This window comes from Octopus sinensis, linkage group LG2 (genome assembly GCF_006345805.1).
Source record: "Octopus sinensis linkage group LG2, ASM634580v1, whole genome shotgun sequence".
Lineage (NCBI taxonomy): Eukaryota > Metazoa > Mollusca > Cephalopoda > Octopoda > Octopodidae > Octopus > Octopus sinensis.
This window is the reverse complement of record NC_042998.1, coordinates 27132123-27150706: the sequence shown is the minus strand read 5'-3', so window position 1 is coordinate 27150706 and position 18584 is coordinate 27132123. Positions and strand designations below refer to the sequence as shown.

At 34.6% G+C, this 18584-nt stretch overlaps 1 long non-coding RNA gene across 1 annotated transcript in view; it reads left to right on the top strand.

The window, feature by feature from the left end:
• The window catches only part of LOC118762250, a 31091-nt gene extending 13613 nt beyond the window's left edge, over positions 1 to 17478 (top strand). The window contains exons 2-3 of the long non-coding RNA XR_004998004.1: positions 10211 to 10238; positions 17357 to 17478. This is a non-coding gene — a long non-coding RNA (uncharacterized LOC118762250). The remainder of the gene's footprint in view (positions 1 to 10210; positions 10239 to 17356) is intronic.
• The last annotated feature ends 1106 nt before the right edge of the window (positions 17479 to 18584 follow it).

Genomic DNA, 18584 nt, shown 5'->3' with positions numbered 1-18584 from the left:
CAAACATTATAGTTTGAACGATAAGTATTAATACTAATAATTTTATAGTATTTGTATGTAGATATATGTTTAGACTAACACAATTATGTATGTGAATGTATTTGTGAGTCTATTCTTGTGTTTATAAGATTTAGTATTTCACTTCCTTGTCTGCACATGTTTTATATATATATATATGTGTGTGTGTGTGTGTGTGTGTGTGTGTGAACTTCATATAGAAAATTATGAAAATAATTATCTTTTGATTACCAATTTTATTTTTAAAATTCTTTGAACTAATTCTTAGATTTTGACCTTGAGTCTTTTATGCTGTCTATTGAATTTGGCATTCATTCTCTCATGAAAGTTATTAATATTTTGGATTTTTTTTCAACCATTTTCATGCTGCTTCAAAAGTTTTCTTATATAGTCTATAATTTTTTAGATGCTTCAGCTATACAGTGTCCACTTAAAACAACTAACACGTTCATTTTCATACATAACAAAACATGTAAGCTAGACTTGGCTTGAAAATCACAATTTTTGTATCTTAATTGCTCTCATCTGTTTGTTATTGAGACTTTATCTTCAAGACCAATTAAATTTGAAGAAACCATATATATTCAGTTCTAAATATGTAAGATGAGCTGAGAACATTTAAGCTGAAAAGTGACTGAGCACTGAAAGCATTGATTACTCTATGTTGAAGAGATAACTGTTGGTGTGGAGATATTAAGTTAGATATATGATGTAGGAGGGTTAAGAGGTGTTTACATTACAGAAAAACCAAAAAAGAAAAAAAAAGTTGAAATAGTTCTGACTGAAGAATGATGAACCTTATAGATTGACTTATACCAGATGGAATTGTTTGGAGTAATCCATTGCAGACCATTCCAATACATACTAGAAAAACAATAATAGTAACAGTGATGATAAAAATAAATTACATTAAGTATTGGTTGTTAGTAATTCTGTGTTTGTGGTGTGCATGCGTGTATGATTGCACTTGAATACTAGCGAGTCTCATAATGAATTAGCTCATAGGTAAGCTGGATTAAGACTCTAAGAGGTCCTAAGTACTTAGAAGATTTTGCTGTCCTCATATATATGTAATTCAAAATATAAACAATTATAAACCATAAAATAAATTTTGATGTTCAAAATGAAACAAAACTAACAGTAAAATGGAAAATGTTTATTTTTGTATTTTTCCACTTAATTTATATTTGTATTTGTAAAATTTTTTCCTACATTTTATTTTTTAATTGCAAAGTCTTTGATCAGATTCTCACTATGACACCATGAACACTTTGAAATTATATTTTCAATCATATAAGCATCATCATCATTTAATGTCTGTTGTCCATGCTGGCATGAGTTTGACAGTTTGACTGGGCTGGCAAGCTGGAAGGCTGCAGCAGACTCCAATCTAATTTGGGATGATTTCTATGGCTGGATACCCTTCCTAACACCAATTACACCAAAAGTGCAATGGGTGCTTTTACATGCCACTGGCACACGTGCCATTTGCGTGACACCGGTATCTGCTATGACTGCAATTTTGCTTGGTTTGATGGGTCTTCTTCTTAAGCACGACTCAATGCCAAAGGTATCAGTCATTCCTCTATGAGGCCCAACACTCCAAAGGAACTCAGCCACTTTGCCTCCATGATCCCCAATGCTCGAAAGGTGTTCTGCCACTTTGAATATTATTTTAGCAAGTTTAAAATGATTTCTTTTCTGCTATAAACCATTTACCATTTTTGTGGTGCTCCACTTCCCTTGATACCCCAAGCTCATGCTTATTTTGTTTCATGGTTAATCCAACATTGCTCATAGGGGCATAACTGAAGGTGTTATCTCATTTTCATATGAGTTAGCCGGGTGATTCTCAATAGCTCTGAGATGAATAAAAACTACATTGTAAGCTAAGAAAACAATCTTTAATTTTGCAGTATTCTGTTCCCTTACAGCTGTAAACTTTACCATGGTGAATAATATATTTACAGCTGGGTGGATTAGATTGTTGAGGATTAAGTATCTTAGTCATGAAGGCAGGGTAGCACTTGCGACAGATTGTAAGCTATTAGCATTTTAACTAGATATTTGCAACATTGCTACCTACAGCTGTCTTGTGTAATTAGACATAAATATATGCATGTATAGGTAAAATCTCAAATAGCCTATAGTACTTATCTAGTTGCATCTAAATACAGGAGTTGATATAGAAGCACACATGTGCACACGTCCTTCTGCACACATGTTCTGATATGTATTCAGGCTTAAAATTAAACTATATCTTAAAAATTATCATAATTGATCAGCTCTTCTTGCACTTTGCTATGCATGAGGTAGTTACATGCTATTGCAGTTCTCTGTCTCTTCATATCAATTCATTATCTGTTTAATCAAGTAGAAATCTCTTTCTGCTGTTTGATATCAATTTATTTTGAGACTTCATCCAGTTACATGAAGATTCAGTGCATGGTATAGCTAAATATAGATATTATTTCATATGGTTACCGTATATTAGTTGCTGTTGAGTTGATCTCCATATTTTATGCCTTGTATTTTTCTGAAATAATTCTGGAAAAAGGTATGTCATCCTCTTCATCATCATCAAGCGTCTGTTCTCCATGGGTTAGGTAGTTAGTCTGAAACTGGTAAGCCGGAGAGCTGTTTGAGGCTCTAGTAGTAACTTTAATATATTCATTCTCAATTAAGGCGACAAGCTGGCAGTATCATTACTGCGCTCGGCAAAATGCATAGTGGCATTTCATCTGTCTTTGTGTTCATCATCATCATCATTGTTTAACGTCTGTTTTCCATGCTAGCACGGGTTGGATGGTTCGACCGGGGTCTGGGAAGCCAGGAGGCTGCACCAGGCTCCAGTCTGATCTGGCAGTGTTTCTACAGCTGGATTCCCTTCCTAACGCCAACCACTCCGTGAGTGTAGTGGGTGCTTTTTATATGCCACCGGTATAGGTGCCAGGGGAGGCTGGCAGCGGCCACGATCAGTTGGTGCTTTTTACGTGCTTAATTCCACTAGGGTTGACTTTGGCTTTCATTCTTTCAGGATCAATGAAATAAGCTCCAGTTGAGTAATAGAATCAATGTAATCGACTTATCTCCCGCCTCGAAATTGCTGGCCTTGTACCAAAATTTGAAACCAATAAAATTCATTCTCAATGTGCTCCAGCAGATTCAAATGTGAATATTGGATTACTGATATTTTTTTTTTGTCATTAGAAAACATCTTCCTTTAAACCAGTAGTTCTCAACCATTTTTCTTTTTAACCTACATACCCCTTTCTTCGTTATTTTATTCTTGAGATCCCCTTAGCCATTCCATGTTTAAAAACTAGTTTTATAGCCCTGAGTGTCGGCTTTTGTTTATAGTAATACACAAACAAATTACTTGCAGATACATGCTGAACTTTCACTGAGGAGTCACAATAAAGTCGAAACATTGTACATATGTTATGAATACATGTTGAAAGGGAAATGTTTTCTCATGGTGAAAGTCAACAATAATCAGAGGTGAATGTTTGAATCTGTCAGATCATATGGAGAACAAATAAATAAGTTATTGTTTGGATTCTTGCTATTCATATGTAACTTCCCTTTTCATTTTCTCATACTGAAAGTATGTTTTTTTATGGTTTGATTATATTCCTGCAAAGGTGAAGTATTTTTTACTTTTTAAAAATTGTTATTAGTTATACAAAACAGTGTTATAGTAGCTAGTATCTTAGGAGTCCAACAACATAAATTCACTTCCATTGTACCTCATAGTGGTTTAATTAGCTAGTGTAATTGTCAGGTTTCACTGTTATAAAATTGTGTATGAAAGAATACAGGAAAAAAATTCAGTAAACCAATAAATGTATAACTTCTCACAATATAAAAACATTTCTTGAGGCATCAGCAGACAGAATGTAAAAGCTGTTGTTCCAAATGATAGCGAGGGAGATGTGCTGGAACAGTCACTCTGACTTGCAGAGCTTGCTACATGTGGACAGCAGTCTCTGCCCTGATAGCAGTGAGCAGGGATATGGTCCAGTGACCAAGAATGCCGGAGGTCTCAACGGCCACAGGCTCAACCGATAAACCTGTCAGAGAGCAATTGAGCTTTATTGCAGATGACATTCATAGAAAATAAAAACTGAATTTTTCTTGAATTTTTCATTAATCCAATGGAAGTAAAATAATTTTTATCATTGATCAGTTTGTGCTTTTCTCTTGTGTTTGAGGAGCTAGGACAAAAAACACATTTACTATAGCTGTCCCCATTTAAAGCTTTGATGCTTTTGATTGTTGACAGGTTTTTTTTTTTTGTAAACTATTGAACTTTTGCCTTCTCTAGAACAATGAATTTGATCATGAGGGAGTGGTAGTAATTTTTCCTACAATTATCTTTATTATTATTATTATTTTAGGTTGTTGCTAGTTTCATCTATTTTGTTCAAGAAAGTGATAAAAAATTTACTGGGATGGGAGTAAGATTAATAATCATTCATTTTTAGGCTTTACACCAAGGCATTTTCTGTATTGGAAGGAAAACAATATCCTGATACTACCAGTAGTTTTGGGGGTGATTAAAATTATATCAATTTATATCATGTCTACTGTTATACTATTATCAGATTCAAGCTATTTGTAGCTTTTGAAATTATTGATGACATTGTTTATTTTCCTATTGTATTGAATGGGAGCATATGTGACAGTTACCAACCTGAACTGCATATTTTTAGGTTTGTTGAGTTTTCTCTATTTAATTGCTTTAATCCATTTTCTCCCTCACTGATTTCGACCTTGTTCTTAGTGATTTCAAATAGTTTGATTGTTTGGTTGATGAGTCACATATCACTGCTTGCTTTTTCCTAACCACTCCTATCTGATTCTTTCCTGAGCAGAGAGATATCTACTACAGACCTATTGGTAGTAAGCCTTGAATTCAAAGACAATAGGGGGTCTGTTGAGAGATTTTTTGTGCTGTGCTACAGTGAACTGCTCAGTTGAACAAGTGGAACATATTTAGCTGTATAATTAGGGGCTCAATGGTGATAAGTCTGATAAAATCCATACAGTGAATGATTTAGGAGTTCTTCAATAGTTTTTTGTTATTTCAATTTCATTTTTCTGTGCAATTATTTTGTCGCGTGACAAAAATGAACTATTTCTCAGTGATCTATTTCTTCCAGCCTGTAGCATTTGAGACATTTGGAGGGCTGGGCCGCTAATGATGACGTTCTTGTCATCGTTGGCAGTTTGCCTTACTGTGGTGATACCTGCGAGGGTGCTTGACTGTTCCAATGCTTTAGCCTCGCCATCACTTGTGGTAATGCTATGAGCATATTGGCTTGTTTCAGTAGGTTCTGTTGAGCCTTGTGGTGTATGACCAGTTGAGGCACTTGGTGTTAAATTTTTTTTCCTTTTCTCCTTTTTTGTTTTTTCTTTCCTTGTTCCTCTTTTTTTCCACTTTTTTCTCCTGGTTTTAGATTTATATTTTTAACCCTTTTGCTACCATATTTCTGTTGAGATGCTCTGTGTTTCTTTCAATTGATTTTAAATATAATTAAGAATTTAGTAAAATAGCTTAGTTATCACTAAGCTAGTGTTAGGAATGTAAATTTTGACTAAGGTTTGGTGGAAGATTTTCATTCAGAACTTTTGAAAACAGGACATTTGTATTACAGAGCAAGAGGTGGTTTCAGACGGGTTGGTATCAAAAGGGTTAATGTGGTTTTGTATTATATATGTATCATATACCTATATGTATCATATTCCAATAAAGTACACTATAGATTAACTGAAAAAAAAAGCAAAAATTAAAAAAAGGTTAGAGGACATTATGGAGAGTTTCTGAAGAGAAATAAGTAAAAAATAATCAGATTGGCCACCCCATTTGGATAGTCTTTCACTTGTTTCAATCACTTGACTATAGACTGGCCTTGAAGGGTTTCAGTTGATAACATCAATGTCAGTACTAACTTTATGTATGGTACTTATTTTAGCAATCTCTATTTATCAAACCCCTAAGTTGCAGAACATAAACAGACATTTCCTTTGTTTTTAAATGGTGCCAGTATAAAGAACATAACCGTAACTAGTGCACATATATATATATGTGTGTGGGCATCTACCCACCTATCTGTTTGTACACACACACACACACACACATTCTCTCTCTGTCTCTCTCTCCTTCTCCAGATGAAATCCTGTACAATTTCTTTCTACTAACTTCACTCACAAGGCATGGGTTGGCCTGAGGCCACAGTGGACAGCACTTGCCCCGGATACCACATACTGAGACTGAACTCGTGATCATTTGATGATGAAGTGAACTTCATTCCACACAGCCATGTCTGAACCATCTTCACTGTCAAATATGTTAGTCATAGGTATATTATCTATTTATTATTCAAAAATGTAATAATTTCATTATTGTCATATCATTAAATTAGGGTATCACGAAAAGGCTGGCTGGAGGCCCAATCTTCCAAGTTCTTTTACAGGGCTTAGAAAAACTGAAGGACCACTGCGAATGTGAATGTGAGAAGGGGAATATTTTGCATAAAATCCTAATTACCTGATTCTCCTGCATTTTCTTTTACCCAAAGCCAAGAACTTCTCAACATTCCTTCGTATGAGTGGCTGTGTGATAAGTAGCTTGCTTACTAATCACATGGTTCCGGGTTCAGTCCCACTGCATGGCACCTTGAGCAAATGTCTTCTATTATAGCCTCGGGCTAACCAAAGCCTTGTGAGTGGATTTGGTAGACGGAAACTGAAAGAAGCCTGTCGTATATATGTATATATATGCGTGTGTGTGTGTATGTATTTGTGTTTGTCCCCCCCCCAACATTGTTTCACAACCGATGATGGCGTGTTTACATCCCCGTAACTTAGTGGTTCAGCAAAAGAGACCGATAGAATAAGTACTAGGCTTACAAGGAATAAGTCCTAGGGTCAATTTGCTCAACTAAAGGCGGTGCTCCAGCGTGGCCACAGTAACATGACTGAAACAAGTAAAAGAGTAAAAGAGAGAGTATCTAACAGATGAAATGTTGGCTTCTTCTATATTCTTGGCTAATATCTCAACAGAAAGTCAAAAGCAACTCATAAACTCACTTTCTCAATGACCTGTCTGGAGCAAAGCTAACATCGTTCTTAAATTTGGCCAATTTTTGATTTCCTGGTGCATTATCATACACTTTGAATAAACAAACTCTAACTAAATTCTTGGGTTACAAATTTGGAACTGCGAGAAACAAAGCAGAGTATTGTTAATTATGTAGTTTAATGTTCTATTACTGACGTTTATTGTCATAAAACAAAACTATTTCAATTAAATTTTTTCATTTTATTTTTTTTTTTAATTATATATCACTAAATTCATTTCATTAAAATCAATGTTATCAAAAAATGTACAAACATAAGTTTTATCATTTCCAGAACATATTCAAATAAGTAATTATGAAATAAGAATTAAACTGGAATATTAGTCTGATATAAACACAATTTGTCTTTATATCTAATAGGCTATTTGATTTTTTTTTTTATTTAGTTTTGAAAACAGCTTCATAGTATTGTTATTTTTTTAACCAGAGCTTTAACAATTTACAAGTAAAAATTAAGTTGTAGTTGCCAACAGATATATTAATTTTAGAAAGAATTCAGTGCAAAGTAGTTATATTCACCACACATGTTTATTGGTATGTCATATAATTTGTGAAGTTAGATAAATAGCGTGAAGGAAATATAAACAAATACAACAGCAAATTGAACAAGTAATTCTTTGTCAAATATTGAAAGAAACATAGAACTTGTGGAAATAAATACATAAATGGCTGCTGAATGTTAATAAAAAAAAAAATTACAAAAAAAATAACCATGCTTCTGAGAACAAGATTATGGAAGATTAAATTAACTTCATTGATAACTTAAAATTACAAAACAGAATATTTATGGAATTTTGGAAAATTGAATGTCTTATTGATCGATTGATGTTGATGATGTATTTATATTGTACTGCTTTTTTCTCTGTTAGTCTATCTAACTCATAAAGCACTGGGAATTGCACTTACATAGCATAGACTTCTGAGCACATTTTATGAAAATGAGACTACCATGCACACATAAAAAACAAAAACGTAGTTTAAATATCTTAGTATATAATGGTGGCAAGTTTTACATAATCTGAAAAGTCACTAGTTGAACTATTAGTCCTCTTGCATTCTGGTGGGTATCGGAGCATTTGAGTGACATTAGACCCCAACAAACACCCATAAATTAAATGCATCTATCTGGGCCACGATTGTGGCCTGTTGACCTGTGACGGCCACGAACATGGCCCGTTGCGCTTTGTGTTAATAGTGGTGTCAGAGTACTGTTCTTAACATGTTATTTTAGCTTGAGGAAATGAAATTCTAGGTCTGTGTTTGTGTGTGTATGTGGGGTGGGTAGGTGTATGTGTTTGTTTCTTTTTAAAGTATGAAATTTTCCAAAGACTATTGAAAGTGTATCCTATATTTTGTGAGCATAATTTTTCATGCATCTTTCCCCATGACTAAAGCTAGCTTATACTTATTTAAGATGGAACGAGATTCTTAGATAATGAGATAATGGTTGGAATAAGTAAGTTAAGAAAGACGGGAACTAAAGCATTAATCGTTTTAGGGATCAACATTTTCTTTAAAGCTTATTACTCATTTATTGGCATATTTCTCACAAGTTATAGCACTAAACACCATTGTTGTGTATTTAGATTGCAATAATTAATATTGGAAATTAGATTCAAAAGAATGGAATTCCTTCAGTTCTCTGATATTTTCAGGTTGAGATTTTGACAGCTTGGATGCTCTATTAGAAAGAGATGAAATCTGTTACTCCGTGAAAGAATAATGTTCAATAGAGATGTGAGAAGTTTAAGGAAACTACTTCTTTCTTTTGGTAACTGAATCTTTCTCCCTTTCCAATGTAAAGCAGATTATATGCGGTGCATGAGACATGAGTCATGCCATGTGACAAAATAAAGAGTTGTGAATGCTGCGGGTTTGTAGTGATTAGTGGGGACAACTTAGATGTGCTGTGATATTTTGTGCTTTTGAAGCAGTTACTCTGTGATTTAAAATGTATAGGAAAAACACTCTATTATGAACTTGTCATGTTGATGTTAATACAAAAAAACTTGTCATAATAAATACATTGGTTTCAAATTTTTGCACAAAGCCAGCAATCTTTTATGGAAGGTGGCTTGGTGATTACATTGACTCTAATGCTCAACTGGTACTTATTTTATCAACCATGAAAGGATGACAGGTGAAGTTGACCTTGGCAGTATTTTAACTCAGAATGTAAAGCTGGTAGAAATGCCATAAAGTATTTTGTTTGGTATGCTAATGATTCTGCCAGCTTGCCACCTTCCTAATAGTTATAATGTGGATGTGTAATGGCCCAGTGGTTAGGGCAGTCATAGGATGGCAGGTTTTGATTCCCAGACTGGGCATTGTGAGTGTTTATTGAACAAAAAAACATCTAAAGCTCCATGAAGCTCTGGCAGGGGGTGGTGGCAAACCCTACTGTACTCTTTCACCACAACTTTCTCTTACTCTTTCTTCCTGTTTCTGTTGTACCTGTATTTCAAAAGGGCCAGCCTTGTCACACTGAATCTCCCTGTTAAGGGTACACATGTCTGTGGAGTGCCCAGCCACTTGCACATTAATTTCAGGAGCAGGGTGTTCCGTTGATCAGATCAACTGGAACCCTCATTGTCGTAACTGAAGGGGTGCCATGACAAATAATAATAATAATAATAATAATAGTTTCGAATTCTGGCACATGGCCAGCAATTTCAGGGGAGGAGGTAAGTTGATTACATTGACCCCAGTGATTAACTTGTGTTTATTTTACCAACCCCAAAAGGATGAAACGTGGAGTTGACCTTAGCAGAATTTGAACTCAGAAGTTAAAACTGATGAAATTCCTCCAAATATGCTACTGATTCTACTAACTCACTACCTTCTTAATAATAATAATTTGTTATTAAATAATGCGTAGGCTTATTTCTTATAGTGGCTGTGTGGTAAGTAGCTTGTTTACGAACTACATGGTTCTGGGTTCAGTGCCACTGTGTGGCACCATTGGCGAGTATCTTCTACTATAGCCTCAAGCCAACGAAAGCCTTGTGAGTGGATTTGGTAGATGGAAATTGAAAGAAGCCTGTCAGATATATGTATATATATATATATGTGTGTGTTTGTCCCTCTAACATCATTTGACAACCAATGCTGGTGTGTTTATGTCCCCGTAACTTAGTGGTTTGGCAAAAGAGACCGATAGAATAAGTACTAGGCTTACAAAGAATAAGTCCTGGCGTTGATGTGCTCGACTAAAAGCGGTGCTCCAGCATGGCCACAGTCAAATGACTGAAACAATTAAAAGAGTAAAGAGAGTAATACAGTTGTTTTTCAGTTCTAGAAAGTATCATCTAGGAACACATGCATATATGTGGGTATGGCAGAGGTTAACCTCAGCCTGTATTGCGTCTTAGAGAACATTTATTACTGCCATTGGAGGATTTGAACCAAGCACTGCAAGCTTATGAAACATCAATTTTATAGTTTAGCTCTTTTTAACTCAAAGCAATTGACTTCATCTCCCCTCTGTATCTGCCGAGATCTTTGTGTAGTTGGCCACTGAAAGTGAAACGACCATAGACATACAGCAATTTAGCTAACCATGCAGGCACATGTACACAATCACACAAACATGACATGAAATATCAATAAGTATAGACAGAAATAGACACAACACTTCAAAAAATTTATAATTTTAAGTTAAAATACAGTAAAATATTGGCAAAAGATCTGAGACCCTTCATAATACTAACTCAAAAAAATAAAATTCTTTATATTCAAGTTAATTTCTAAACTTATTTAACTCAATATATATCTTGTGGTTTCTACTAATATCTTAGATTTTCTTTATTCATGAAGTATTGATTTTTTTCAACAAATCTGCATGAGTAGATTATTTGAAAATAGTTATTTTTGAAACATATTCTGCTTATTGTAGTTAATATATTCAAAAGCTATATAGTACAACTAATGTTCTTTTGCTTTTGGCAAATGAATACATGCAAGCATATTGATACTAGAATAAACCCTTTTTAACTTCCTAATTCAATTGTACAAAATATAATGAATGAGAAACGAGGGTAGAACCATGGATATTTGTGTTTGATGGTCTGATTATATTTTTGCTGAGTTCTATTATCTCTTTTTGTGAGAAGACCTGCCCACCATAACAGAATTCATCATCGTTTATCATCATCATCATCATTTAATGTCCGTTTTCTGTGCTAGCACGGGTTGGACGGTTCAACTGGGGTCTGGGAAGCCAGGAGGCTGCACCAGGCTTCAGTCTGATCTGGCAGTGTTTCTACAGCTGGATGCCCTTCCTAACGCCAACCACTCCGTGAGTGTAGTGGGTGCTTTTTACATGCCACCGGCACAGGAGCCAGTCAAGGCAGTGCTGGCATCGGCCATGTTTGGATGGTGCTTTTTACGTGCCACTGGCACAGGTATCACAACTACGATTTCCATTTAATATTTATTTTGATTTTGATGTACTTGACTCAATAGGTCTCAAGTACTGCATGTTATGTGTCACTGGCACAAAAGCCAGTCAAGGCAGCGTTGGCATCGGCCACGTTTGGAAATGGCACTGGTGCTGGTGCTATGTAAAAAACACTGGTGTTGGTGCCACATAAAAATCACTGCTGCTGATGTCATGTAAAAAAGCACCCAGTATACTCTATAAAGTGGTTGGTGTTAGGAGGGGCATCCAGCTGTAGAAACCAAACCAAAATAGACTATGAAACTTTGTGTAGCCCCTGGCCTTGCCACTCTCTATCAAACCATCCAACCCATGCCAACATTGAAAACAGACATTAAATGATGATGATGTAAGCATACTGAAATATCTTAAATGTTTACTGAGCTGTTTATGTCTAAAGCTGTTTCTATGGAGGACTCCAGAAAGAATATTAATTTACTCTTTATATAATTAAATCAGCGTTTTAAACAAATGACTTGAAACAGATATTAAAACAAGTTTTATACTGTAACCATAATTACCAAAAATTTGAGGCCTTGTGCTTCTCGTAGAAAGATTTGGATCAACATCTGGATATTTGATTATAATATTGCCCTTAAATTAACTGGATGTATGGTTAAGTAGTTTGTTTAGCAACGGTATGGTTTGGGGTTCAACCCCTCTGTACAATGTCTAAGTTAAATGTCATCAGCCATAGGCTAGGATTGACTTGTGTCATGTGAGTGGATGTTGGTAGATGGAAATTGTGCTGAAACCTGTTGTGTACTTAGGTGTATATGTATCTATGTATCTTCTGCAATGTATATTAGTAAAATATGTAAACAATGGGAAAACTGTAAAATGAATTGTTTAGAATAAAGAGAAATAATTTGTTTAGTATTTGTTCCACCTGAGTTAAACATATAATTCCCGTTGGTCTCACTGTCAGAAATGCAGTGAACCAGTGATTGACCCATTGACACAAAAGTGTCAATCAGTCAATACTGATGCATTATAAAATACTTGAGTGAAATGTTTAATATATCTGTTGAGTAGAAAATCAAAAATTGATATGATCTGCTGCATAAAACTTAGATCGGTTTTGAACAGGAAATCTTGTAAGGTATTCTGTGATATCCTGTCTTTTTAGTGCATCATCATTAAATCTCCATTTTCCATGCTGGTATGGGTTGGACAGTTTGACAGGGGCTGGCTAGGCAGAAGACTATACCAGACTTCACTGTCTGTTTTGCCAGGGTTTTTATGGCTGGATGCCCTTTCTAACACCAAACCACCTTACAGAGTAGGTTAACATTTCATGTGCTTTTTTTTTTTAGGACAGTAGAGTGTGATTTGAGGATATTTGGCTGCTATATTTATCATTTTAAGCAATGTTTGGCTTGTTTAATGCTCAGCTATTTTTTTTACACTACGAATTACATTCATAGTGATGGAAAACCAATAACTTTAAAATCATCATACCTGACAATATTTGTCCTTCAATATTGTCCAATCTAATAAGAAAGTGACATTGTTTATTGATGATGATGAATGCATTTTGTTACTTTCTGTAAATTAATGATGATAACTTAAGTAAAAGTGAAAAAAAAAAAGAAATTTCCCTCAGAATTTCATTAATAAAGATTATTTTTATAATTATTTCTTTCGCTCCATCCACTTACTTATGCAAGATGAAATTCTTGATGGGAAATGCATTATGATGCAATGAAATGTTTATTTCTTTTCAGTCGTTTTTAAAGGGACATGATAACTAATTACATGGGAGCTTTCTTCTAGAGAGCTTATCAATTGTATATTTAAGCTTAAATTTAATGTGTTGCAGGACAGGTTCAACCCAACTCTGACTTTAGTTGTCATAGAAGACTGATTAAAAAAAAAAAAATGTGATTAATGAAATAGAGCTTTAGTCTGTATCTCTCTATTCTTCATTACTTTTTAATTATCCAATGAAGGCGGTGAGCTGGCAGACTCATTAGCATGCCAAGCGAAATGCTTAGCAGCATTTCATCTGTCGCTACGTTCTGAGTTCAAATTCCGCCGAGGTCGATTTTGCCTTTCATCCTTTTGAGGTTGATTAAATAAGTACCAGTTATGCACTGGTGTTGATGTAATCGACTTAATCTCTTTCGCCAAATTTGAGGCCTTGTACTTCCCATAGAAAGAATTATTAATTATCCAATTAAGGCGCTGAGCTGGCAGAATCATTAGGAACTGGATGAAATGCTTAGTGGTATTTCTTCTGCCACTACATTCTGAGTTCAAATTCTGCCGAGGTTGACTTTCAATAAATTAAGTACCAGTTGAACACTGGGGTCGATGTAATCAACTATTCCCCTCCCCCAAATTTCAGGCCTTGTGCTATAGTAGGAAGGATTATTAATTATCCAGTTAAGGCAGTGAGCTAGCAGAATTGTTAGCATGACAGGCAAAATGTTTAGTGGCATTTTCTTCATCTTTGCATCCTGAGTTCAAATTCCACTGAGGCTAAATTTATCTTTCATCCTTATGGGGTCAATAAAATAAGAACCAGTTGAGCAATTGGGTTGATGTAAATTGACTTACTCCTCCCCCAGAAATGCAGGCCTTGTGCTAAAATTTAATACCATTATTAATTATCAAATTGGTGGAGCATCATAAGAAATTCCTTGCAGTGTTTCTTTCAACTCTTTATATTAGGTCACCTTTATTTTATTGACCCTGAAAGGGTGAAAAGCAAAAATCATTTGGTTGCTGTCTTTTGCACCCAAATCAACTTAATTCTGATGTTTTTAAAACCAAAAGGCATTTGTTCTTATCTTTCCTATCAGGGTTTCAATAGTTGTTGCTATACACAATAAGGGCCTATAATTTTGGTTACAGTTATCATGTCTGTATTGATGTTGCCTATTGTTTTTCTTATGGTCGCTGAGAAAGGACCTGTATTGTTCAAAATACCAGACCAGTTATTTGAATTATTCTGATATTTGTTTTTGTTTTCTCTTTATACCTTTAAATATATTTCAAAAAGTATCTATTGCTCTGTAAATTCATGTAACCCTCTCCTTAGTAACAATTTTCATTGCATTTTCTCAAATATTAATTTGGTATTAAGATAAACATTTTTTTAATGATGAATTCAGGTTTTTGTTGATTAAAATAAAAAATAGTTTTGTGCACAAATAATTGTATTTAAGTAAAAAAAGAAATGCAGTAAACAAAATCACATTTGAAAGAGTTATGTAGGTATTAAATATCAGGATCCGTTTGACAATAACTTTAAAAAGATTTAGTGACTACTGGCTAAGAACTAAACAATGTACATACAGTCATGAACAAAAAATATAAATTTTGCCATTTGACAGAAATAACTTTTGTCTAAGAAGATAAATCTTGTCTTTCTATGAATAATTCAAATAAAGGGCCAATTCTGTATATCATGAATGGCTATAATATATCCTTTGTTTTGTAACGTTCAGGATATTGTATTTCTATGATGCATTTTGTTATCGAAAGAAACATATTTTTGCAGGAGCAGAACAATAAAATGGTTATCAGCATTTACAAAAAACTGGCGTATGTACAATGGAATAAAAACAAGTTCCTGGTGATTCCAGGAAACAAACCAAGTTTTAATTCATGGCTTTTGCCAGTTTACTTCCTTCATGTTTCTAGTGCTCTTGAGAAGAAGCATTAATACCATGACATTGCTTCTTTGTCAAGAATCTCAATTGTTGAGTCTCTGTATAATGAATATTTCAAATACAAAACAGTTTTTTTGTATCTAAGCTTTAGTATTACATCCAACATTAAACTATGTTACTGAATTTGCTAATCGACTTACATATATATCCACTGATGGGTAGGTAATTAATAAAATGACAGATGAAATAATTTTCAGTATATGTCTGCTTAGAGAAATTTAAGGAAATGATTGTGGATAACCCAATATTGTCAGCAGAAGCTTTCTAAGGCGTCGAGCTGGCAGAAACGTTAGCACGCCAGGCGAAATGCTTATTGGTATTTCGTCTGCCGTTACATTTTGAGTTCAAATTCTGCCGAGGTCAACTTTGCCTGTCATCCTTATGGGGTTGATAAATTAAGTACCAGTTACGCACTGGGGTTGATATAATCGACTTAATTCATTTGTCTGTCCTTGTTTGTCCTCTCTGTGTTTAGGCCCTTGTGGGTAGTAAAGAAATAGGTATTTCATTCGTCTTTACCTACATTCTGAGTTCAAATTCCGCTGAGGTCGACTTTGCCTTTCATCCTTTCGGGGTCGATAAATTAAGTACCAGTTATGCACTGGGGTCAATGTAATGAACTTAATCCCTTTGTCTGTCCTTGATTGTCCCTCTCTATGTTTAGCCCCTTGTGGGCAATAAAAAAATAAGAAACTTTCTAGATTTTGCTGAGAAACTTTCAGTGCATAGAAAAGTGTATGATAGTCACATATTTAACAATGTTTCTCAAACTTTATCTCCCACCCATCTCCCCTTCACCAGTAGAAAAATGTCTACTCCATCCACTTGGTTCATTTTGTTTTGATTGTAACAAATGATTAGGCTCTCCCACACATCAATTAATTTCCACCTACTTAACAATATCTTTATCATCCTATCATTTCCAGTTCAAGAGCTACTACTATATACAATCATTAGATTACACCTTTTACATAAGGGAGAATTTTTTCCCCTCAGTAACTGCAGTGAATTTTGCTTTTTGAAGTAGAAATAATGTCGCAAACCTATTTTAACTAACCAAAAGTTCATTTATGCCTAAATACTGCTTGGTGCCCATATTGTTGAATATAATTATTATTTTATTTCAAATATTTACCCATAATTGTGAATGAATTACTAAGATTTTTCAACAAAATAATATTAGACATTATAAGAACCAATTTGAGGCAGAAAAGAGAAACATGCCTAAATGGTAGGATTCAAACCATGGCGGTTTCAGACCCGCCTCTCTTTTCTGTTTTAAACTGGATCTTATAAAATTTGATATTATTTTCCATAATGTATTCCTAAAAATAGCTTGACTAATTTCTTCAGTTTTTATCAATTATTTTTCTTTTATCTTTTACTTGTTTCAGTAATTAGGTTGTGGCCAAGCTGGGGCACCATCTTGAAAGAATTTTCTTAGTTGAGTGAATTGATCCTAGTACTTAATTTTTTTTTAAGCCTTGCACTTATTCTATTTGTCACATTTGCTGAACCACTAAGTTACATGGACGGAGACACACCAACACCAATTGACAAGCTGCAGTAGAGACAAACAAAGACACATGAACACACACACACAGATGATTGATTTCTTTCAGTTTCCACCAACCAAATCCACTCACAAGGTTTTGGTTAGCCCAAGGCCATAGTCGAAGACACTTGCCAAAGGTGCGATGCAGTGGAACCATGTGGTTGGGAACCTGGAAGCAAATCACAGGTAAATAGGAGAAATGGTAGCATGTTTAACAGCATTCAGAATCCATCAGGATCGACTACAGGTCGTCATTGACTTAGACCTATCTGACTTACGACCAATTGACTTTATGACGATTGGTGTGCCAGCTCCTGGCAGCAATAATAAATAGACCAGGTGAAATCTAATGGGTTTAATTTCTTAGAAATTAACCTGTCTATGAGTGATGTCAGCTAACAAATGCTTCCCCTAGGTTTGGTTATCGATCACCACTGTGGTTCTCCCAAGTTTTGGATGAATATCCTGTCGTGGAGACATCAAAGCAACCTTGTATTTGTTTATAAGATGACTGCTTGAGACTGAAATTTTTGACTAATGCTAGTTTAATAGTATAATACAGAATACTGTGTGTGACTTTTACCTGAGAATGTAACTTAAGAATGTAAAAATATAAAACAAAGCTTTGTAGACCTATAGGCCGACTTAGGGGACCAAATTGACTTACGACCAGTCAGTTGGAACCAGTTGTGGCAGTAAATCCATGACGACCTGTATTCCTTGTATCATTCCATGATCAATGACAAATAGCATTAGCGTACTAGAGTTGATTTATATCCACTACCCTCCCCACTTCTCCCTTCTCTCCAAAATCCGGCTTAGCACTAATGTAACAATCATTATTGTTGCCATTATTAAAGTGAAATTTATGGAAAGATGTTATTAATTTCATAGCCTTCCTTGGTTTAGAGTAGGGTGGAAAAACAAAGTATAAGTTTCTAAATTGTCAAATTATTCATATTGATTTATTCTGGTCACTGAATATTCAGAGTGAAATATAATATCTGTTCTGAAACACTTTTAAAATATTAATTTTTCATGATTTGAATGTCAATTGGTATATTTTTGAAGCATTGAAATTTTGAAAGTATATCAAATTTTCTATAGTTATGTTGAAGAGAAATCACAATATGGACTCCTTGTGAGAAGAAAGGACAAAAAAAAAAAATTATTATTAAGATGGCAAGCTGACAAAATCATTAAAATGTGGGACAAAATGTGTGGTGGCATTTCTTCTGACTCTTCACGCTATGAGTTCAAATTCTACTAAAGCGATCTTTTGTCTTTCATCTTTTTGAGATTGTTAAAATAAAGTACCAGTCAAGTCTTCAAACAGAGACAGTGTAATTAATTAACCCTCTCCACTCCCACTACAATTACTGACCTTATGCTGAAATTTGAAACTATTATTATTATGAAGGCGGTGAGCTGGCAGACCTTCTGAGTTCAAATTCCGCTGAGGTTGTCTTTGCCTTTCATCCTTTTGGGGTCGATAAATTAGGTACTAGTTGTGTACTGGGATCAATCTAATTGACTGGCCTCCTCCCCCAAAATTTCAGTGCTCCAATGACTGTTATCATTATTATTATTGTTATTATTATTATTGAAGTGGTGAGCTGGCAGAATTGTTAGCATTTTGAATAAAATGCTTAGCAGTGATTCTGTCTCTTTATATTTTGAATACAAAATCCTGTTGAAATCACCTTTACTTTCCATCCTTTCAAGTGTTGATGCTATAAAAATACCAG